This window comes from Palaemon carinicauda, chromosome 2, assembly GCF_036898095.1.
Source record: "Palaemon carinicauda isolate YSFRI2023 chromosome 2, ASM3689809v2, whole genome shotgun sequence".
Taxonomy (NCBI): domain Eukaryota; kingdom Metazoa; phylum Arthropoda; class Malacostraca; order Decapoda; family Palaemonidae; genus Palaemon; species Palaemon carinicauda.
The window spans coordinates 128,947,414-128,966,250 of NC_090726.1; the positions used below are offsets into that span (position 1 = coordinate 128,947,414).

At 46.1% G+C, this 18,837-nt stretch overlaps 1 protein-coding gene across 8 annotated transcripts in view; it reads right to left on the reverse strand.

Annotated features, from left to right (window-relative positions):
- LOC137626877 (serine beta-lactamase-like protein LACTB, mitochondrial) overlaps positions 1–18,837 on the reverse strand; it is a 192,853-nt gene that overhangs the window by 58,627 nt on the left and 115,389 nt on the right. The gene's annotated exons all lie outside the window — the stretch shown is intronic.

Here is an 18,837-nt window from a genome sequence, read left to right on the forward strand (position 1 = left end):
TCAAAATTATTGTAAAATTATTAAGATAATTTCACTGTAGATGTTGGATGAGTTTAAACACAGCGTACAAATGTACACACGGCACTGGTGTTATTGGTATGATTCTACACCTATAAAGAACAGTCCTAGGGGCACCAGGGTAACCCTTAATAAAAGGTTTTACACTTGAAGGTGTTAACATCTTTTCACCCATAACTGTAAAGTCCCAAACAGTTCACTGTTCATCCCAGCACTACGCGACAGGTTTTATAACACTACCTGCCGCCACCACAAAATGTTTGAGTTCATGCACTTGCTTCGCATAATGTTTATAAAAGACTGTAGAGGATTTCCAACCTGTGTATGAGCAGAGTCTATCAAAGTCCATATACTGAAAATAGTTCAGCGAGGAAGCAATTTTTCTTGGATCACGACCTGTGGGTGTACTGTCAGGATCCGCTCTCCAAATAAAGTAGGTGAGCTTCGCCCTCAGTTGTTTCAGGGATAAGTTTGATCCTGAGGTTTCGCCTATGAAGAGCTGTCCTCCCTTGAAGTCTGAAGTTCTTCGAAGATAGACCTTTAGACACTCTACTGCACATAGAGAGACATCTTCCTTCAGAGGGCAGATTCTCCAAGGACCCCACCTTTTGGTGGGTAGCTCGTTTTTGGCGAGAAAGGTAGGATTGGGAAATAGATTCAGTTCTCCCTCTTCTGTGAACTGAATATGGCCCTCGTTTCTTGAAAGGGCTACTATTTCACTAACTCTTACCCCTGAGGCTATGGCAAACAAAAATATCACTTTTTGTGTTAGATCCTTTAGAGAGCAATCTTCATTGTTCAAGTTCAAAGCATAGTGCAAGATTTTGTCCAAAGACCATGAAATGGGCTTCGGAGGGGCTGCTGGTTTAAGTCTAGCGCATGCCTTCGAAATCTTGTTGAAAGATTTCGTTGGACAGGTCCACCTGGAAGGCGTATAAAAGAGGTCTAGTCAAAGCTGACTTACACATAGTTATCGTGGTGGAAACCAAGCCTTGATCGTGAAGGTGGATGAAGAAGGACAGGCAGAAGTCTATCGAGATTTCCGTCAGCATTTTTGCTTTAACAAAAGAGACCCACTTCTTCCAAGACGATTCATATTATCTTCTGGTTGATTTTGACTTGTATTCTCCTATAAAGTCAATACTGTCTTTCGAGATCCCAAATTTGACTGCTAAGGCGAGAAAATCATGAGATGAAGGTTTCGGGTTCTCAGTGATGAAGCGAAGACAGTCAATTCTGAACCAGTTGGGATAGAACTGGGTTCGGTAGAGGAAACTGCCTCAGCCTCAGTTCTATCACTAGAGAGAACCAATTGCTCTTGGGCCACTTGGGGGCCACCACTGCTGCTGTCCCCTTGAAGGATCTCAGCTTGTTGAGGACCTTCAGCAGGAAATTTGTTGGCGGGAACAGATAGATGTGGGTCCATCTGTTCCAATTGAGGGACATGGCCCTTCTGAGCCTGGGGAATAATTGCATTCGAAGATGCCCTAGGGAACAGACAAGCCCTCATCTTCTCATTAGGAAGATATGGGCCAGAGGTGTTCTTCTGAAAACCTCTGACTCATTTTCGCAGCGTATCTCTTGCTGCATCCCTTGACTCTGTGGACTTCTGATCATCAAAAGCCTCTTTTACTAGTTTGTCACAAACGGTACATACCTGTGGGTCCCAATACTTCAGAGATCCCTTCGTAATTGCGCAGCGCGCGTGGGTCCTGCACATATCATGGCCGCAGCTCTTACTGCGGACCTTGCAGAAATGGTTCCCGCACTCGGGATGCTCCTCCTGTAAAGAAAGAAAAGCATATAAGTATTCGGTGAAAATCTCAGATTTCATCATACAGATTTGTAAAAATTTTATTTAGCTTAGGATAGAGTAAGCTCGAAAAAAGGGAGACACTCACATGTGCCTCTTGTCCAGCCCATTGCTATGACTTCCTCCAATATTGAACATTAAATTCTTGACGAATTATATGGGAAGATAATATCCTTGGATATGAAGTGTAATCTTAACACTGTCTTCCAGGTTCAATATTGGGGATTGTTTAATAATGGATATCATCCATTAATTAAGCACAGAGAATCGCTCTCTAGATGTGGTGGTCTCACAATAGGCTGCCCATGAAGCACCTTGTAGGTTGGAAAAATTTTTGTATAGGCTACAGTACAGACCATTGCCGTCAGTACTTTGTGCCTGCCGGCATACGCCGGCATTGTCCTGAGCTGTTGAAGGTGTGTACTGCCTTCAAGATAAGGGCCGGGGAGTCGCCAGCAGTTGCTCCGCTACCGGCAGCCGGAAGGTCCCTCTATCAAGGTGGACCCGCCGGCAGCCGGCGGAAAAAATGTCTGCAGACTTTGGATGACCGGCCGCCGGCAGTCAACATAGTTGCCGGCGGCCGGCCAGAGTGTGTGCCTGTTGCCGTTGGGTCGCCAATCAACGGTACCCCATGGCAAGCGGCGGCAGAGCAAACTGACGGCGGACAGACGTCCGAGATGGCTGCCGGCAGTTGGCCCAGGGTTGATGAAAGATAAAGGAAAAGCATGGATGGGGGGAAAGCAAAGGCTCAGCCTTGCAGACCTTCATCCAGAATGAGGGTTCATATGGAAGGGGGAATTATATTCGGGCTTCCATCCAACCATAGCCCATCTATATTGGTAGTAGGATCATGGAAGGCAGTCCAAGGGAGGACTGAAGAACACTCTAAGAAAAGGGGAGGATCCCTGCCGGCAGCCGGCGGGAGACAGGGAACCTCAAGCCAATTCCGCAAACTACCCATAGGGTTGATTGAAGAATGATGGTCAGGATGTGTGAGGGCTAGGCTAACACCAAGGGACAGCAGGGGAGGGGCAAGAGTCCTGTAGGTGAGGTAACACCTAGAAGGCACTACCTAACCTAAGAGATTTTGATCCATAGTAAAGACAACCTTAACGGCCGGGGAATCCAATTCCCCAGCTTGGGTTAGTCTGAAAAGTGAGGAGGCGGCACACAGGTCGCTGTCTCAAGGGGGGAACAGAATCTAGTGCCGAAGGCCCTAGGCAAGGAAAGAATTCAATTCTTCGGCTTAGGACCTGCCGACACAGGACTGTCTGCTAGGCCATGGGAAGGAGGAATTATCAAATAACGCCTCCAGGGTAAGGCCTAGGGAGGTCTAGCCTCCTGCATTGGCAACCTAACCTGACTTGGGAAATCATTTCACCAAGACGGACGGTTGTCAATGACAGACATTCTACTCTGATGTCCCGTTCCAGGCTCAAAACTGACTCAGTGGTTGAGAGAAAGAAACTGGAACACTCCAGTAAAGATTTACCAGAACACAGTTCAAGGCAAAGCCAACCGGAGTTAGCCTAGGCTAATCAGAGGGAAGAGGAATTTCTCTTAAATCTCGCAGGGAGATTGGTATCGACAGTAAAGGTATAGGAGGTGTCAGTCTCCACTTAAAAGACGATACAAGAGCAATTGGGGGTATGTAAGAAGGTATACTAAAGCCACTAGGCTGGTAGCCTAGGCGCAGATGAGAAACGGTCACCGAAACTCTCTTGTATACTATCTTGGAAGAGGAAAATTTTTATGCAGTAATATCTTAATTGTAAAAAATATTGCCTGAGCTTCAATAAAACTTTACCAGGAAGGTTATAACATGCATGAAGAGTGTAGGTGCCTGGGCTACGAAGCCTAGTACTCGTGGAGCTTGGTCATAATTCTGCCAAATCCACGACAACAAGGGCATAATAATAATTCCTAGCTAATTTGCCAAATAGCTAAAAGTTATTAAAGCGATGAATGCCGGGAAAGTCGTTCTGGCTAACTAAATGTACATGCAAAGAACGATCGCGTCCATGACGCCATCCGGCTGGCAACAGCTCTTGTTACGTTAATTACGATCTTAAATCGAGGAAAAAACTGGCAAGAGCTTAAATTTATACAATTCAAAGATAATACTTAACTTTCCAGAGGCAGATGAGGCTGGGGAAGACATCATCGCAACAAAACAATCCAAAATAGCGAGAGATAACACGGGATAAACACCGGTCTAGTGTGCTACAAGAGAAAGAATGACTAGATGGCGCCACGCAGAGGCGGGCTGGCGCCCAATTACAGTACAGTAGGAGTGTTGCCTTAATAACGGCTCTCCTATAATTCTTGCCACTTTCCCCTCTCGAAGCGTAAATGCTATTAGGGGTGTAGATAGCTATGTGACGTGTCGAGAATACGTCCTCTGATATTATGCCATATCCCTTTTAGAAATATAAGGGATACTCGCTCCAGGAGTTAGAATTCTGGATACCTTTAGTAAAATTCTCTGGGATATATCACTGTAGTCAAATATAACCTAGGAAGCTACTAAGAAGGAACTTCCATCAGGACGTCATGGTCTGAGCCCAAAAACTAGGGTTGTAGGGACTACTGTCCCTGCTGCTTTCTTCCAGAATGAGGATTCAAATGTAAGGGGGGAACGTAATCATTCTAACTTCCATCCAGCCACATGATCTGTTGCCGGCTGCTCTACTGGTTCCAGGATTTGTGGATGGCAGTCCAAGAGAGGACTGAAGAATACTCAAAGTTATAAGGGGCTCCCACCGGCAGCAGTCATGGCTGGCACAACCTTTCCCGGAGCCTTGCTTCCGTTAGGGGGAAGGTCGAAGTGGCAATCAAGCCGCCTTTGTAGGAGCCCTGCCGGCATCGCAATCCACCCGGCAAGCGGGGAGATTGTAGAATACCGGCCAAAGATGTTGTGACGGTTAGGCCATCACTAAAGGACAGAAAGGGTCTTATATTTTGTGTTGAAAGAAGGCAGCACGTCTGCCTCCTACTATCGGTCACAAACACAGAAACCTAGTTTCTATACCGGCTCCGTCTTGGGCGGCAGAGGAATAACGATTCCTCAGCCTAAGACCTTGCCAGATATAAGACATGTCTTCTAGACCACAAGGGAGAAGGTGGCTGCAATTGTACTACCACTTTCGGTTGTGGGCTAAGGTAGCCGGGCTTCCTATGGCTGCAACTGTAAACCGGTAGGGAAATGACTAGTCCCCCATCAATAGAGTTGCCGACAACAAGACTGAATACTCTGAGTTACTGTCGTAATTCAAAGCCGGGATACTCACCGGCAAAGAGGGAAGACAGAAACACTAGCCTAGTCCAGCCGGAGTACACTACTCTATGGCAAGACCAAGATAGGGTTGTCGCCTAGTGGCGGCACTCAGAGGGAAGTAGTGTTTACCCTTAAATCTCTAAAAGAGACAAGTATCGAATTACTTTAGTAATTCTAGGAGATATGCTATCTCCGACTGAATTGATACAAGAGGGTAAACAGGGATAATGTACGAAAGTATACTAATACGCATTAGGCTAGCCCAATACGAGTTGGGATCTCGTCTACGCTACGTCACCGAGACCCTATTGTATACGATCGAAACATTTCACAGAAAAGGAAATATACGTGCATGATCTTATCTTCACTAGTATAATTTGCCTGAATAGCTTTAATTCATTAAAGCTAAATACCGGGAACGTCGTACTACTGACTAAATAAAGCATTTATGGCGTACGACAGCATCCAAAATGGCGCCTCCGGTGAATGACTATGCTCCGATAAACACATCTAAATTATGCTAATTTAACTGTGAGAATGGAGCTAAAAATTATAAACAGGAAAGATTAAATACTCAACTTTCCAGAGGACGAAGATGCTGGAGAATGCATGATAAATCCAGAAATAGTAACAAAACACCGAGAGAAAGCGGGAGATACACCGTGCTTAACCCTGGACAGGTACGATGGGTTGTGCGCGACCCCGTGCGTATTTAAAAAACCCGTTTTTCTTGCGTGACTCACCCCCGTGACCGAATTTCTGGGTGATCGACCTACACGCCACAGTTGGGTCCAGACGTGCTTCATTGTAGCTGTTCGCCTTCCTACTTTTCTGAGACGCCCCGGGGTCGAGCGCGACCGAATATACCTGAATCAGGTAAGTTACATAATTATCAAAGTTATTACGTAGTAAGAAATTGTCGTAGAATGGTGCAACTTGTATAGGTTATCAGTGGTGGAAAGTCTGGGTGGATGGTTTGGCTACCACGTGCATGAATTTTTTTGTAGCTGAGATGACGTATATCACCACGAGGCCCATTTTTCCTCGAATGCCACTTTTTCAATTTTTTGCATTTTTTGGCTAAGTAATTTTTCCGTAAGATATTGGCAAATGGTGTCGAAAAACTTTTGCTTTTTTGGTGTTTGAAAGTGTGTCTAGATGATCTGGCTACCCATGCCTGACCTTGTTTTTGCCAGATATGCCGTATATATTGCTATGTGTTCGATTTTCCTGCGATTGCCAATTTCTCGTTTTTTTCATTTTTTTGCAAAGTTATTACGTAGTAAGGAATTGTCAAATAGTGTTGATTCATTTAGATGTTTATTTTGTCGGAAAGTGTGCCTTGATGGTTTGGCTAACACGTGCATGATATTTTTTTTAGCTGAGATGCCGTATATTAGCACGAGGCCCATTTTTCCTCGAATGTCCCTTTTTCAATTTTTTTGCATTTTTTGGCTAAGTCATTTTTCCGTAAGAAATTGGCAAATAGTGTCAACAAAGTTTCATTTTTTTAGTGTTGGAAAGTGTGTCTAGATGATCTGGCTACCCATGCCTGCCTTTTTTTTGCCAGATATGCCGTATATATTGCTATGTTTTCGATTTTCCTGCGATTGCCAATTTCTCGTTTTATTCAATTTTTTTGCAAAGTTATTACGTAGTAAGGAATTGTCAAATAGTGTTGATTCATTTAGATGTTTATTTCGTCGGAAAGTGTGCCTTGATGGTTTGGCTACCACGTGCATGATATTTTTTTTAGCTGAGATGCCGTATATTAGCACGAGGCCCATTTTTCCTCGAATGCCCCTTTTTCAATTTTTTGCTTTTTTTGGCTAAGTCATTTTTCCGTAAGAAATTGGCAAATAGTGTCAACAAAGTTTCATTTTTTTAGTGTTGGAAAGTGTGTCTAAATGATCTGGCTACCCATGCACGACATTGTTTTTTGCCTGAGATATATTGGTATGGGATCCATTTTCCATCGAATGCATATTTCAAATTTTTTCTAATTCTTTGCAGTTATCAAAATGGCAAGCAAGAAATATTCCTTGGGCATCGATGCCATCAATCAACTATTAGAACAGCTTGATAGTGATGTTGAGGATGGTCTGGAGCTAGATGACGTCAGTGACGAGGAGTATTTGGATGTGAAGGAGTTGGAGCATGAGGTGAGGGAGGAAGAAGAGAAGGGAGATGATCCGGAAATTATCGCCTTAGGGAATGGGGATGGCGAAGACGATGATGATGAGGGGGAGGTAGTGGGGGTTGGGGGTTCTGCTTCTGTTGTTGTGACAGCCAGCACAACAACAACAACTTCCCCTATGCCATCAACCTCAAGTGGACATCCCGCAGCACCGGTAGGTCGCCTCACCCCAGTGGAGGAGAGGAGCAGGAAGAGGAGAAGGGGTGAACTACAGCCAGCCAGGGGGACTCCTATCACCCAGATACAATCTGAATCCATTCAAGGTCGTGATGGTACTGTCTGGCATAAAAACCCTAATCCCACCCTCCCCCATATACTCACACCAAGGATTGAGCCTGGAGGTCCCACCTCTGTCACGTTGGGCGCGAAGAAAATGTCCGACATTTTATCGCTCTTTTTGGACGACCGCATGTTAGCCGAGATTGTTCTGCGTTCTAATGAACGCCTTGCCCTTTTGAGAAGTAATTACCATCAAAAGGGCAACGTTGCCCTTAGGGACATTGACCTGAGGGAACTGAAGGCGTTTATTGGAATTCTAATAATGTCGGCAGTGCGGTGTGACAACCATACACCCACTTGTGACATGTGGGACCTCACAGAGGGAAATCCTTTGTATAGGTGTACGATGAACGAGCAACGTTTTACCCTGTTGGTGAGAGTTCTTCGCTTCGATGATTTGGCCACCAGAGCAGAGAGGGTGAAAAAGGATCGCCTCGCTCCCATTAGGAAAGTCTTCGATCACGTGGTGGCCAATTGTCGAAGCAATTATAGCCCCGGGCCCATCTCACTGTTGATGAACAGCTTGTCCCTTTTCGGGGTCGCTGTCCATTCAAGATGTATATTCCAAACAAACCAGCTAAGTAAAAATAATTTTATTTTATATTTGCACATGTAATTATTGTTTTGTATTTATTAAAAAAATGTTTATTTATATATATATATATATATATATATATATATATATATATATATATATATATATATATATATATATATATATATATATATATATATATATATATATATATATATATATATATATATATATATATATATATATATATATATATATATATATATATATATATATATATATATATATATATATATATATATATATATATATATATATATATGTATATATATATATATATATATATATATATATATATATATATATATATATATATATATATATATATATATATATATATATATATACACATATTTGGGCTCAAGCCATGACGTCCTGATGGAAGGTTCCTTTAGTAGCTTCCTAGGGTATATTTAACTATAGTGGATATTCCCAGAGAATTAAACTAAAGGTTATCACAGAATTCTAACTTATGGTGCGAGTATCCTAAAGGTTTCCCTCTAGGATATCGTATATCAACAGGGGACGCATGTATTAACACGCCACATAGCTATCTGCACCCCATATAGAGTTAACACTTCGATATGGAAAGGTGGAGAATAACTGGGGAGCCGTTCCACAGTTATACTCATCCGTGGCTGCTTTTGGTACTCGAGACGTAAACAAACGGGTGCCATTGCTAAAGGACGTCACGTCCGTCCCCATCCTTCTGCCTGTAGCTTCTCGCTTAAGTCGGATTTTCCCTGAGTGCGGTTTTCATCTGCTTACATCGCCATTATGTCGCTACCTTCAGCCTCGCCTTCTTCTGGAAAGTTGAGTACCAGGTCCCAGTATTGTTTAAATAAGCTCTAGCCGTAAAGTAACTTCTACTTTTCGTAAAATATTGAGTTTTGTGGCAGAGCTGTGCCGATACCGGACGCGCCATTTTATGGCGTCGCTGTTCATGTTGCATGCTTTATTTAGTTAGCCAGAACAGCCCTCTCCGGTCATTTAACTAATTAATATTATTAGTTATTTAGTCTTCATAGCTAGGAATTACTTATATCGTGTTTTAGCGCTCATCAGACTCGGTCGCCGTTCGACCCCATACTAGATCGCTAGCTTAGCCCCTAGGCTGGACAGCCTAATGCATGATATTTACCAGTGTTCCTAGGTTAAGTTATGAAGATTGTGGCATTATTAAACATACTATTAACTGTGATGTAAGTGTTTTCGCCTTCGGGGACCATATAGGGGACTGGGTTGATTGTGTATCATTCCACCCTAACCTAATGTAGGAACCCCTATATGCTCCCTATCCCCCTGCCTGCGGGCGTTCCCTCTGTGTAGTCTTGCTTCCCCTTCTATAAAGGGGAATTTTGTCTACAATCGGAGTATTTTTCGCTTCTCTGCCTACCCTAGGGGAATGACCCTCCCTTAGGGTCGGACCGAGAAATAAGGAACGGCTCTGCCCTTCCTCAGTTGCACCTGGTTGGGTTACTCCTTCCTCCCAGCAACTTGCGATGTGTCTTTCAAGCTTTCCTAGCCTAGGAGTTAGCCCTCCTTCTCTAGGTTAAGCTCTGGGGGTTGACTCTGCCCTGTTATAGTTTGAGACGGTACTCCTGTACCGTTCTCATTCTGGGCTACCTAATCTAGGTTAGGGAGCGTTCTCCCTTACCTTGGTGGCCGTTCTCATACAGTCTCTCCTCTATAGAAAGACCCCTCTTCTTCCCCCTCCCCACCTATCCCTTTGGTGTAGGCTTGCCTACACACATCTTTCCTTAGTCCTACAACTCCTCCCTTGGGTGGAGTGGTAGGGCTAACATTGTTCTCCTGCTGAGCTGGCCGCTCTGGTACACATACCCTTCATAGCATTCTATGGGGGGTGGTTGCCGGCAGCGGTCCGGCTGGCGGGGGTTTCCCCCCTCTTGAGTGCCCTCTAACCCTTCCTTGGGTTACCCCAGGCACCCGGCCGACTGCCGGCTCCCTGCCACCGGATGCTAGGAGTATCCACTCCTATCATGAGTGCACTCTCTCCGGAGGGATGCCGGAGGGGTATGAGATCTTACCCCTTCCATCCCTCCTTACTTTTCTCTCTTTCTATCCTGGTGCCGGTCCCTTGCCGCCTCTACTGCCGGCGATAACCGCCATTACCTCAGGTGACATTCTTTCATAAGATGCCCTCCCCCTCTAAGACGTCAGCCTTCCGTGTGCCGGAGGCTGCCGCCTTCCGTCGACATACAGCCGACGTCCCACCCCTCATTTTACCTAGTACAGCTGGCCGACCTTCGGAGCCGGCCACCGGCATGCCGGAGGTCTAGGTATACAACCATATACATATGTATCTTATGAATTGATCCAAGCTCACCAGGCCGTCAGCCTTCAGCTGTCGGAGCCCCCGCCCCCTGCCGACGACCCGCCGCTGTGCCGGCGGTCGCTACGATGGTATTATACTTTAGATACTCAGTGTGTCTGTCTTGATGCCTTCCACTCTGCAGGACTGGCCTCCGGCGTGCCGTCGGTCTGCCGGCACCCTCCTGAGACGTTAAGGGACATGCACCCCTTCCCATACCTGCCGACAACATGCCGACAGTCAAAATGCTGCAGCCAGATGGCTTGGCCACTTCTATATATAGGTATTGTCTTACCATCCAAGATTGTGGCTATGCTGTTTGATTCCACATTCCAATATTCCAGCAAACTCTGTGTGTCTTAGTGCAGCCGATTGCCGGAACCTACATTTAATAAGGGGTTTCTCCTATACCCCTTCTACTCCAGGGATCTGAGTGATCTCAGACCCTGCTACACCCTGCGGGCAATTTCTGTTAGATGCTTAGCTTCATCTACCCACCACGGCTTATCCATATGGATTTCCGTTTTGTGACCTTTGGCCACAAAAGAAATTGCCTACAGATAAGGTTACGGTAACCGACTGGGCGGGATTCACAAGTATGTGTCTATCTACTTCCTTTCCCACTCATTATTCTCAAGCAGTTAAATGCCTTGTAAATTAATTTAATGTTTTAAAAACTTAGATTAAGATATCTTAATTTTAGAGTAATGTAAGTCATTCTTATGCCTTCCATGTACTCATGATCTCTTTCTTTTACAGGAGGAGTATATGAAGTGTGAAAGCAACTTCTATGGGGTGAAGCGCCCGGACTTCTACGGGCACAAGGCGTGCCGAACCCACGCCCCCTGCGCCGCCAAGAAAGGCGACCTGAAGTATTGGGACCCGCAGAACTGCACAGTCTGCAAGAGTCGTTTGGTCGAGGCGTTCGACGATCCTCCTTCTGCGGAGGCAAGGGACAACGCTCGAGAGAAGCTACGCAAATGGGTGCGTGGCTTCCAGAAGAACGCCACCGGACCGTATCTCGCCAACGAAGTCTTGAGGGCCTTGCCTTTCCCAAAGGCATCCAAAGACTCTGTGGTCCCCCGTGATCAGATCCCCACCGTCCAGATCGTGGTGGAACCTGATATTGTCATGGCCCAGTCCATGCATGAGTGCCATCTAGATTCCGATAACGTGGAACATATGTCGGAAGTGTCAGAAGAGACGGAGAAGAACCTTATGGGCGAGGAACTCGACTATGAGGAAGATCAGGTGGAATACCCTGATTCGGAGACCGAGGTCGCTCCCGCTCCTACTCCCGCAGCAACTCCTGCACCGTCCGAGGAACCTGTTCCTTCGACTTCTGCCACCCCGGACCCTCTTCCATCGGCCACTCAGGAGGTCTTCAAGATGCTTGAAGCCCTCATGGAAAGAAAACTACGAGAAACCCAGGAGCAATTCCGGACTACTCTAGTTAATCTTAAACAACCGAAACGGATTTCGGTTGAGGACCTCTCCACTTGCTCGGAAGCTAACCCATGGAGATATGCCAAGCATATGCCAATCACGACTGGAAAAATCTACATCAGTGAAAGGGTTGGCTCTATCTTGCTGGAAGAAGTGGAGTTCTTCCCAAATTTCGATGCTTATCCGGACTGTTACGTCCGGCTCAGGTCCGAACCAGCCTCAAAGGAAGAGACCGAACCAAAGGAGGTTATCGTGTTCGATCTCGCGAAGGCCCAGGCTATGTTAGCCCAGGCGGTGAAGAGTAGGGGTTTCACCAACTCCAAGATGCCGGCGCTTAGTAAGAAGCATCCAACCTTCGTTGCGCCGAATGCTGCGACTTTCCCCTTCATCGAAAAGGCCTTCAGAGCGGTCTTAAAGGCAGTGGAGGAAGGGAAACCTTGCCCTGCACTGGAGGAGTGCAGACCCTTCTCCCTTACTGTTCCTCCCGATGATAGGCACTGGAAAGACGTCCAGTCAACCTTCACGGTAGGGAAACTAGAGCCTGATGTAGCAGGTCGTCAATTTAATGAGGACCTCCCAAGGCTAAATGATCACCTCCTTCGTAGGGAACAGGATACGAAGGAGAGGCTTGCCGCGTCGCTGTCCCACCAGGTACAGCTGGAACTTATGGCCGGGGATACTAGAGTCCCGGACTTTTATATGGTCCTAGCCAAATCGCACTTGGCAACGGTGACGAAGGACCTATATAGCTTCACTAGGGCTCGCAGAGCCTGTCGTGAATTCGTGTTCGCCAACGCGACGGTGACACACGAACCCCGGAGGCTGATTTCCTCCAATATCTGGGGTAAGTATCTCTTTCCTTCCTCTCTGGTGAAAGAGATTGTAGACAAGGCCGCCACGGAGAATAGGAACCTTCTCCACAAGTGGGGCATGTCAAGAAAGAGGAAATCCTCTCAGGACGATGGCCCTCAGCCTAAGAAGAAACCTCAGAAGCCGAAACCCCAGCAACGTCAACAGAGACGGCAGTTTCCGGGTACCGCTACTCCCCAAATGGCCACTCAGCCACAGCAGACCTTTCAGTTGGTCCCCCAACCAGTGGTGTCGCAGTCACCGGTCTTTACCCCTGCATATGAGCAACACGCTACTACCTTTCGTCCCAGAGGTAGGGGCTCAAGCAGAGGTTCCGGCAGAGATTCGTCTCGCCGTCCCTCCAGAGGCAGAGGAGGAAGGGGAGCTAGCGGCCGAGGTGGCAAACCCTCGGGACACCAGAAGCAATGAAGTGCTTCCGGTGGGAGGAAGACTCCGCCAATTCCAGGACCGTTGGACCTTCGATCCCTGGGCGCACAGCATCGTCAAGAAGGGACTAGGCTGGAGCTGGACTCTACCACCCCCAGCCTTCCAGCAATTCTTCCAACAGTCAACCCCCCTCCTGGAAGAATATGTCCTAGAACTCTTGAACAAGAAGGTGATCAGGAGGGTAAAGTCAACCAGGTTCCAAGGGAGACTATTTTGTGTTCCCAAGAAGGACTCCGACAAACTCAGAGTCATTCTAGACTTATCCCCTCTCAACAAGTTCATTGAGAACAACAAGTTCAAGATGCTGACTCTGCAACAAATAAGGACCCTTCTGCCTCAAGGAGCCTACACGGTCTCCATAGACCTGGCGGACGCCTACTGGCACATTCCGATGAATCATTACGCTTCCTCCTACCTAGGATTTCGACTCCAAAGGAAAAGTTACGCCTTCAGGGCCATGCCCTTCGGGCTCAACGTGGCTCCACGGATCTTCACCAAACTGGCAGACGCCATCGTCCAACAACTCTGTCTTCAGGGCGTCCAAGTGATGGCCTACCTAGATGACTGGCTAGTCTGGGCGACATCGCCCGAAGATTGTGTAAGAGCCTGCAACAAAGTCACCCAGTTCCTAGAGCATCTGGGATTCAAGATAAACACCGAGAAATCTCGCCTCTCTCCAGCTCAGAAGTTCCAATGGTTGGGAATCCATTGGGATCTTCAGTCACACCGCCTTTCCATTCCGCAGAAGAAAAGGAAGGAAATAGCAGGGTCTGTCAGAAGACTTCTAAAATCCAAACGGATCTCAAGACGACAGCAGGAACAAGTTCTCGGCTCTCTACAGTTCGGCTCTGTGACAAACCCAGTGCTTCGCGCACAGCTAAAGGATGCCGCGGGAGTCTGGAGACGTTTCGCATCAATCGCTCGAAGAGACCTCAAGAGACGGCTTCCAAACAGACTTCGCTTACTTTTAAACCCGTGGTCGGAAGCAAAGGCCCTGAAAAGGTCCATTCCTCTTCAACACCCGCCTCCATCGATCAACATCCACACAGACGCTTCACTGGAGGGTTGGGGAGGTTACTCCCACCAACAACAGGCTCAAGGAACATGGTCTCCCCTATTCAAGACGTTTCACATCAACATCTTGGAGGCCATGGCGGTTCTTCTCACCCTGAAGAAACTCTCCCCGCCTCCCTCGATCCACATTCGTCTGACTCTGGACAACTCGGTGGTAGTTCGATGTCTCAATCGTCAGGGCTCGAGATCGCCCCAGATAAATCAGGTACTTCTTCCGATCTTTCGTTTGCCAGAAAAGAAGAAATGGCACCTGTCTGCAGTTCACCTACAAGGATTCCGCAACGTGACGGCGGACGCTCTATCAAGGACAAGCCCAATAGAGTCGGAATGGTCTCTAGACGCAAGGTCATTCTCCTTCATCTCTCACCAAGTCCCGGAACTTCAGATCGATCTCTTCGCGACGAGCGACAACAATCAACTTCCTCGATATGTGGCCCCGTACGAGGACCCCAAGGCAGAAGCAGTGGATGCCATGTCACTGGATTGGAACAGATGGTCCAGGATATACCTGTTCCCCCCTCCCAACCTTCTGCTGAAAGTCCTCTCCAAACTGAGAACCTTCAAAGGGACAGCGGCCCTAGTGGCTCTCAAGTGGCCCCGGAGCAATTGGAGCTGCAGCCCACGCTGATTCCCCTACCGGGCCCAGTTCTCTCCCAACAAGTACAGAAGTCGACTGTCTTCGCTTCATCACTGAAAGTCAGGGACCTTCATCTCATGATTTTCTCTCCTTAGCCGCAAAGAAAAGGTTTGGAAACTCGAAGAAAAGTCTAGACTTCCTCGAGGAATACAAGACTGAATCTACACGACGGCAATACGAATCTTCCTGGAGAAAGTGGGTCTCGTTCGTCAAGGCAAAAAATCCTACGGAAATCACCATTGATTTTTGCATGTCCTTCTTCATTCACCTTCATAGACAAGGCTTAGCAGCCAACACGATTTCCACCTGCAAATCGGCTTTGACTAGACCACTCCTGTACGCCTTCCAGATTGATCTGTCCAGTGATATCTTCAATAAATTACCAAAGGCATGCGCTAGACTACGCCCAGCACCTCTGCCAAAAACTATCTCCTGCTCCCTGGACAAGGTGCTCCATTTTGCCTCTAACCTGGACAACGATTCGTGCCCTCTAAAAGACTTGACTCAAAAAGTTATCTTCCTTTTTGCTGTCGCCTCGGGAGCCCGAGTCATTGAAATACAGTGATACCTCGGTAGTCGAACGACTCTATACTCGAACAATTCGGAGTTCGACCAAAATTTTCGAGAAATTTTTGCTGCGGTGCTCGACCAAAAATTCGGTACTCGACCAGCCGAACACGTGACGACCGCATGGGCTTTGTGATGATCGCGCCATCTCGGCCACTCTCGCTTGTTCGGGAAGCATCAGTTCTCTCGAGAGCGTCACTCAGACAACGCGCGATCAGCATTCGTTGTGATTTAGTGATTTTCAGTGCTTTTAATTGCTTTTTTAGCTTTCATAATGAGTCCCAAGAAAGTAATGAGTGTTAAGGGGAAGGAGAAGAGGAAAACAGTGCGAACAACGATCGAGTTGAAGAAGGAAATTATAGCGAAATATGAGAATGGTGTACGAGTGTCCGATTTAGCGGTAGAATACGGAATGGCGAAGTCGACCATTTCTACGTTTTTAAAGCATAAAGAAATGATTAAGAAGGCGAATGTTGCAACGGGAGTTACGGCGGTAACTAAGCAAAGGCCACAAGTGATTGAGGAGATGGAAAAGTTGCTTTTAATATTTATTAAAGAAAAACAGTTGGCCGGGGAAAGTGTTAGTGAAGCGTTCATTTGTGAAAAAGCGTTGCATATCTATGAAGAATTAGTGAAGAAAAGTCAGAGTACCAGTGAAAGTGATTCATTTACATTTAAAGCGAGCAGGGGTTGGTTTGAAAAGTTTCGTAATAGAACAGGTATTCATCGTGTTACTAGGCATGGGGAGGCAGCTAGTTCGGATCAAATTGCAGCCGATAAATACGTGGGGGAATTCGATCGGTACATAAATGAACAAAATTTGATCGCACAACAAGTCTTTAATTGTGATGAGACTGGGTTATTTTGGAAGAAAATGCCAGCCAATACGTACATTACCAAGGACGAGACGAAGATGCCAGGTCACAAGCCAATGAAAGATAGGCTAACATTGTTGCTGTGTGCAAATGCAAGTGGCGATTGCAAGATCAAACCCTTGTTAGTGTACCACTCGGACAACCCCCGGGTGTTCAAACGAAATAATATTTGTAAAAGTGCACTACCAGTTATGTGGCGCTCGAACACTAAATCTTGGGTCACAAGACAATTCTTTACTGAGTGGATAAACGAAGTGTTTGCCCCCCAGGTTAAGGCTTACCTCATTGAAAAGAGCTTGCCAATGAAATGTCTTCTGGTTATGGACAATGCTCCTGCACATCCTCCAGGTCTCGAGGATGACTTGAAAGAAGAATACAGCTTTATCAAAATCAAATTCTTGCCCCCCAATACTACTCCCATACTCCAGCCCATGGACCAACAGGTCATTTCAAACTTCAAAAAACTCTATACCAAGGCCCTTTTCAGAAAGTGTTTTGAAGTGACCAGTGACACGAAGTTGACCCTAAAGGAATTCTGGAAGGAACACTTCAGCATCCTCAACTCTGTTAACATGATTGACCAAGCTTGGCGAGGTGTGACCTATAGGACATTGAACTCTGCCTGGCGTAAGCTGTGGCCATCATGTGTCACAGAGAGGGAGTTTGAAGGTTTCCAACCAGAGGCGGGTCCAAGCACTGCTACCCCTGTAATTTCTGATGACACTGATGTCGTTGAGGAAATTGTTGTCATGGGCAGGAGTTTGGGGCTTGAGGTCGACAAGGATGATATTGATGAGCTTGTAGAAAGCCATTCTACCGAGTTGACTGTGGAGGAATTGTTGCACCTGCAACAACAACAGCAGCAGGATCTGATTGTGGAGCAGGAATCTTCAGAAGAGGATGAGGTAAGGGAGGATGTTCCAAGTTCTCTCATCAATGAAATTTGTTCCAAGTGGGCAGATGTGCAGGCTTTTGCTGAAAAATACCACCCAGAAATTGCAGTAGCAAACCGGGCAGTGCATATGTTTAATGATAGTGTCATGTATCATTTTCGAAGAATACTGCAGAGGAGGAAGAAACAATTAACAATAGACCAGTTTTTCACAAAAGAAAAGAAAGCTGCTACATCAAAGCCTGTTTCTCCTCCAAAGAAGAGACAAAGAAGAGAAGAAACCCCTGAAATAGATCTGCCCACCCTTTCATTGGAGAGAGAAACAACTCCTGAAGGAGAACTACCCCGCCACATCATGGAAGGGGACTCTCCTTCCAAGCAGTAACCTCCCCCTTCCATCCTCTCCACATCCATCCCTGTATGCCATCGAACCGCTGCTCAAAGGTATGTTCACTACAGTACAGAAAATGGTTTAAAATTGTTTTATTTTAGTACAGTAAATGGTTTAAAATTGTTTTATAGGATTTTCTGACCAATTTCATACACATTTAGATAATTATTGTTGTTTAGGTACACGTTTTATTAATATTTTGGGCCTGTTCGAGTGCTTGGGAACGGAATAGAATATATACCATTATTTCTTATGGGGAAAAAAAATTCGGTACTCGAACAAATCGGAGGTCGAACACGGATCTCGAACGGATTATGGTCGAGTACCGAGGTATCACTGTAGTGGCATTACCAAGAGAAGAGGGTCATATCCTATTCGCAGATACAGGAGAACTTACCCTCTTCCCCAATCCGACGTTTCTCGCTAAGAATGAACTACCCACCAAGAGATGGGGCCCTTGGAGAATCTGCCCCCTGAAGGAAGATGTCTCTCTATGCCCAGTGGAGAGTCTTAAGGTCTATCTTCGAAGAACTTCAGACTTCGGTGGAGGACAACTCTTCAAAGGAGAAACATCGGGTAGCGACCTGTCACTGAAACAACTAAGAGCGAAAATCACCTACTTCATTCGCAGAGCGGATCCTGACAGTACACCCGCAGGTCACGATCCTAGAAAAGTCGCTTCTTCTCTGAACTTCTTCCAGGGTATGGATTTCGAAAGCCTCAAGAGCTTTACACGCTGGAAATCATCGCGCGTTTTCTTCAAGCACTACGCAAAACAAGTGCACGAAGTGAAGCATTTCGTGGTAGCTGCAGGTAGTGTTACGAAACCTGCTGCTTAAATCTGCAAGGAACAGTGAGTTACTTGGGACTCTAACTCTACGGGTACCTGTGTTTACCTTATTGTGATACATAGTGATTTAATGGACACTTAGTGTTTCTAATAGACTGTTCTTTACCAAGGTGAAATGTCATAGACTTTACACGAGTGCCACATGCCCTAGGGCATGGAGTGTTTTCTTTGAATTTTAAAAAGACTGGCGTTCCTCTGGGAACTTGTGTTTCTAAAAAGTAAACTTTTCTTTTCAGAATCAAGATTACCGTCTTTCATTTCTATGTCCATTATTCTTATTATTGTAAATAAATTCTAT